General features: G+C 47.5%; 1 protein-coding gene across 10 annotated transcripts in view; it reads right to left on the reverse strand.

The window, feature by feature from the left end:
- Pam (peptidylglycine alpha-amidating monooxygenase) overlaps positions 1-4118 on the reverse strand; it is a 295916-nt gene extending 291798 nt beyond the window's left edge. For 3 of the 10 annotated variants that reach the window (XM_055628355.1, XM_055628353.1, XM_055628350.1), the window contains exon 1: positions 4010-4118. The gene's annotated coding sequence lies outside the window, so the exon portion shown is untranslated. The remainder of the gene's footprint in view (positions 1-4009) is intronic. The other 7 variants (XM_055628360.1, XM_055628358.1, XM_055628357.1 and 4 more) reach the window with 4 other exon arrangements.
- Between the last annotated feature and the right edge of the window lie 1882 nt (positions 4119-6000).

Genomic DNA, 6000 nt, shown 5'->3' on the forward strand with positions numbered 1-6000 from the left:
ATTTGCCCCAGACAGACAGAGGGCAGGGATAGGGTACAAAGACAGGAGATAGAGGAAGAGAGAGAAGGGGAAGGGAACAAAGGAGAGGGGAGAAAAGGGGCAAGAAGAAGGAGGAATAATTGTCCCAGAGTGGAACAAAGGACTGCCTGTTGATAGAGAGGAGACAAATGTGGCACATAAGAAAATGGCAGTTCACAAAGGTAAAATGGGAAATCCCGTGTTAGGATGACGTTTTTAATTTTGATTGGGCATGTTAGTTTGGTGAGCCAAAGGGGGCTTTTGATTACTGGACTTCAATACTTTGATGGCTGGACCTTGGTAATCAGCCTCAGGAGGATGAAGTGGCTAAATAAGGGACTAGACCTTGGGTACTAGCTTTCAGAATATAATCTAATGGCTTATTAGCATAGCACAAAGAATCTGGGAGAAGGGCAAGGCCTGCCAGAGACATGTTTGCCACACTTGAACTGGCCATAGTCCCTTCCGTGTTCGTTTATATAAGTACTTCCATTACTCCTATTTTGGTGATGTTAAAACTGGTTGTTTGAGAAGTTAAATAACTTTCCAAGGTTAAAGAACAGGCAAATACCAGGGGAGCAATCCAGGCCCACCAGAACTCAAAGCCAAAATTTTGGTCATACATTATTTACCAACAGAGATGTTTAGTATGCCCTGGACAATGCAAGACCACACAGGTTAGAAATAAACCACAGAACTATTCATCCATCAAGTGGAATTCTAATTCTATTTCGGTTTAACCTTTTATCAGATACATTCAGGCCTTCCTCTCAGGAGTATGGGAGAGAATAGGAGATGCCAGGCATGGTAAGAGGTCTATAGTCAGCATTCAGTAGGCTAACGTTTGAGGTTAGCCTGGTCTACATACCAACTTCTAGCCTAGCCTGGATTAAACAGTGATTCCATCTTAAAACAAAACAAACAAAATCAGCAAAAGACCTAGGAGAGAGATAAGAGATGATTAGAATTTCTCCAAGTGTTCTTAACAGCAAGAACACTTCATTCAAACAGTTTATTCACAGCCTATCTCTTTGAGCTATTTTTATGTAGTTTTAACAATTAGCTTTTCTGGCCTAAAGGAGTTCTTACAGTGAAGGGAGTTCTCACAGAAGAAGAAGTTCTTGGGTCTCGTATTTATGTTTCATCAAGCCACGCAGTTTCTAAGGCAATGATGAGAATCTTTCAACTCATTTTCATAAAGGAGATTACAAACACACGAGCGTAAGGGTGAAGTGTGAAGCTAACAGCATCTCCTTAGGCTCCCAGTCAGCCAGCCATGCCATGCATGAGTTCAATCAAATCTCAAAGGCCCCATGTGCATGCAACATAAGAATGTCCACCCAGCCTGCAGGTCTCGGGTCTCGGAAGAGAATCGGTGTCATTACAAAGCATGAAATGCAACTTAGCTGGAAAGGAGGAGCCTGGGTTGACCTTTTCCAACCAGAAATCTTACTTTTCCTGAGCTCCAGGCTTAACAAGAAAGAATTGGTTTTAAAGACAATTCTCAATGAGACTTTTCTAAGTTTTTTTAATTCAAAAGTATTTGGGGGGTTATTTATTATTATTATTATTTTTGCCTAACATACAAAGAAATTAAGTGCATTTAACTTCTTAAGTCAAATTTCCAGAGCCAATTGCCAGGGCTCATCAGACCTTTCGGTGTCTGTGGTGGTCTGAGTAAGAAATGCATTTGTGCACTGACTCCCTGGTGGGCGGTGCTGATTGGGAAGATTACAGAACATTTACATTAAGGGACTCTCTGTCTTCTATATATTGTTTTTGATCGTGTCATTTTGTTGCAGCAACAGACAAGTGTCTAATTCAGCATTCAAGCACTGCTTTATTGAAAACTGTACATTTGTGGGTGGGCAAGATGGCTCAGTGCGGGAAGGTGCTTGTCACCATGGTGGAAGTAGAAAAACAGCTCCTACAATGTGCCCTCTGGTTTCCAATGTGTGCCTGTCTCTCCCCTATAAATAAATTAATATAATAAAGTTATTTTTAAGTTACAGTCATAAAAACAAAACAAAATCTTTCATTCTCTAGTTATTTTTCTAGGCATTATAATTTTCTTCTCAAGAGGAGGAGAAGAACATCAATGTAGCCACTTAAAGCTAACTGATGCTTTGGTTGAAATTATAATAGGCTTTTTTTAGTATTTGATTACCACATAACACATCTTATAGCAGTGGTTCTCAGCCTGTGGGTCGTGACCGGTTTGGGATACGAGACCAGAAAACACAAATATTTACATTATGATTCATAACAGTAGCAAAATTACAGCTATGAAGGAGCAAAGAAAATAACTGTATACAGTACTCAAACGCTACTCTACTGAAAACTGTACAGTTGTGGATTACAAGGAGAGGTAGTAATGAGTGGTAACATTAGGAAGGTTGAGAACCACCGTCTTACAGGATACTTTTGCTCTAAAAAAATTATTTCCAAGTGAACCCCTACTTGATGAAATATGAGCATTTGAGGCATTATTTTAGAAAGCGCATCCTCGGCGAACCTGGTAATTATTCCAATCTGTGAAGCAGTGTCACAAAATTATGACCTAAAAGGGCCTTAGATAGTGCGTTCTTGACAGCCTTCTACTAGTCACGGATAGTCATTAGAACACATTTGATGTTCATATAAAGATGTGCTGTCACTAAATTTAGTTTAGAAAGTCCTTTAGGGCAAGGGATATATTCCATGTCTTGCTCTTTACAGCACCCAGCAGACTGCCACTGCATAACATAGGGACCCGTGACAATGTCTATTAAATTGAGAATACATGAGTGACAGGACTTAGCCATTTAGCGCAGCGTCAATCTGACTTTCTTGGTGCTTTTCTAATAAGGTAGGCAGGAAGCTATTAAACAATGTCCATCGCGCCTGTGGTTACCAGCTAAGTTTCTGAACTCACCTGACAAAGATGAAGATTTTCTTCCAAAATTATTTAAGATTGGAAGTAAAGCTCAATTTACCTGTAGGATGGAAACAAGACCGTAGAGACATAAAAACACCTGAAGGAAACAAAGTTATCTTTGAAGACTGGGGCCAATAGGTTCTTCTTCGTACTCGAATTTCTACAGCCACCCCAATAGAGATCCTTAGCTTGAACATGGGGTTTCAACTCTGTACCCTATTAACCAGTTCCAGAAAACCCGTACTGTGCCTTTCAGCCTTAGAGAGCTCCAAGTCAAACACTGAGAACCATCACCAAATCTCAGCTTTAGGACCGGACTCAGGGCAGGGACTCCCTAGCACGGAGCTTCATCAGACAAGAGACCTTGGCTCAAAACTACCACACAACACTTCTACATCGCCCCACCAGGCTCTAAGCAGCCATACAAATTTTGGCCAAGCCAACAGAGATTCTGACGGAGGATACCAAAGGCACACAGATGAGGTGACCCAACCGGGTTTAATTAGCTTCGGAAGTGGTGGGTGCCTTCCATCCTGCCTAGCAGAGCAAGCACCCGTCCCTGGAGTGTGACACACACTCTGAGGCTGGCAAAACGGCAGGGAGAGAGCAAGAGCTGGGCCGTAAGGACAGGGAATTTCCAGGCTTCCAGGCACTTGCCAGGACTTCCAGAGCCCTAGTCGCTAGTCCACTGCCGCCGCTCTCAGCCTGCGCGGCAGCCCTTGCTACCCGCAAACTAGTCCTATGGACGGGGTCCCGCGAGCCTTTCCACCGTCACTTAGAGTTGCCCAAATAGGGACAAACGCGCCCCATAAGGTCAGGGCGCAGTTAAGTGCGATGGTGAGGGCAGCAGGGAAAGAGAACGCCGTGGCGCTGACAACCACGGGACTGGGGAACGCCAGGAAGGCTCGGGGAGCCTCCTGTCCCGACCCCGGAGGCGCCGGAGGAAATCCACCTCGGTCTCCGCGCCAGGAAGCGGGAGGACCGCAGCCCGCTCCCCGCCCGGCCTCTGCCCAACTTCCCAGCCCCTCTCTGCCCGACCCTCTCCCCGCCGCGCCCCGCGCCGGCTGCACCAACCTGCGCGGCCGCAAGCTCTCTCCGGGACGGAAGCCGGAGCCTGGGGTGGCGGGCGGAGTTGGCTGGAGGCTGAGGTTCCCTGGGCGGGGACAGGCCGAGCACGCGGCCGCGGCGGCTGCCGGGCTCCCTCCTCCCGGGCTGCGCGCTGGGCTCGGGGACCGCCCGGTCCCTCCCCCGGGGGCCGCTCCCGGCTGCGCCCCAGTCTGGGCTCCGCCTCCGGCCCTCGGAGTCTGCTGCGGGCCGCCCTGTTTCCCGGGAGGCGCTTGGCGAGGGCTTGGACTCACGTGCGGGTCAGAGGGTTGCAACTCGCCCGAGGGCCCCCGGGGAGCCCGGGGGAGGCTAGGCCTCCAAGTCGAGAGGCGCAGCGGAGTCCCGGGTCCTTTCAGGCCAGCCCCCGGCGGTGGCGGTGCAAGCCGCGTGGAGAGAGGCAGAGGACGGTATTGGAGTCGCCCTCCACCCGGTTCAGGGTTCGGAGGCTGTTTCTCGAGGGGCGAGGGACCCCTCCTCCCTTCTCCGCGCCCTTTGGGCTGAGGCTCTGCCGGACCCTGAGCACCAGGAGATAGGATGCTGGGTTCGAACCCTTGGCAGAGGTGTAATTTTATTCAAAGTCACCTCCTGCAGCCAGGTCCCTGATTTAGAGCCACACACTTAGGCTACACCAGGCTTCCAGGCCAGTACCCCGAGGCTTGCCTCCTGACTTTCCACCCCCACCTGCTGCCCCTTTCTCAGTGCATTTCTACTCCTCAAGAGCACTCAGCTTTGGAACTCAAAGTACTCAACACCGGACAACCAGACCAGCTCCCTTGTGGAGTCTTAGCAAAGCAAGAGAAATGGAGACAGATGAGTAACAGTCACGAACGTTGTGTCCTAGAAGTTTAGTAATGTGTATTCCTAGCCTCCTACACAATTGAAGGGCTGTTGATTGAAAGCGGTATTGTGCAGTGACTATTGGTGTGTTCATGATGCCAATTCCCTGCGGAGTCCTCTGCTTCTTTTTCCCGGAGTCCAACCTTGTCATTCATCCAACCTTTTCCTCACTCCAGCTGCAGCTCTGAGCTTCCCGAGCTTCCCTGGATCTCCAGCCAAGCGCTCCTTCTAAGCAGTGCTTCCTGCTTAGTTCTATGGAGTTCTATCGGGCAAGATTGAGGGATGTTGGAAATAAGGTCACTGAAGATGTAGAAGAAGTTTGTGGAATGAGATGAGAAAGAAGGTGCAGTGAAAAGGAAGAGCTAGGGTGAACGTGCATTGATCTCAAGCCATAGGAGAATTCCCAGAAAGTCCATTTCTCTGAAGGGGGAAACTACCACAGTGGACTACCTATCCCACAGCACTTCGGCCAGCAGTCCTGAGCCAGAGACAGTTCAGGTAGACCAAGACCAGGTCAGTTTGAGCTCTGTTTCTCAAGTCAAATTCCAAAGCAAACCTTTGACCCCGGGTTCTCAGCTAGAGATAAGATATTCTTTGTAGAAACGGAATGTCATAAAAAGATGCAAGAAACTGGTTCAGTTTACCAATACAGGCAGGCACATGCAGACAGACAGACAAACAGGACAAATGCACACCACATACACACACACACACACACACACACACACACACACACACACACGGGCTCATCTCTTCACTTTGGCATAAATGAAACAAGCAATGAAAACCCTCTTTTAAACAAGATGGCACTGAGATAGCCACACTTCTGTGCTCTCCATGTTTATGCACATTCATAAATGTTTACACCTTCTCCAAAACAAACAAACAAACAAACAAACAAACAAGCAAACACACAAACCAAAACCAGTTCTTTTCTTGTGAGAGAAGAAAACGTGAAGGAGCAGTGTTCTCATGCTTGTCGTCGGTTTATTTTTCTTTTAAAGTTCAATTCTGTACCTTTTGATCCCAATGAATTGTTTTGTTCAAAAAGTGACCACATTTTAAAATGTCTGCACAGGTGTATGTGTGTGTGTGTGTGTGTGTGTGAGAGAGAGAGAGAGAGA

This window comes from Psammomys obesus, unplaced genomic scaffold, assembly GCF_907164565.1.
Source record: "Psammomys obesus unplaced genomic scaffold, mPsaObe1.curated_primary_1811, whole genome shotgun sequence".
Taxonomy (NCBI): Eukaryota; Metazoa; Chordata; class Mammalia; order Rodentia; family Muridae; genus Psammomys; species Psammomys obesus.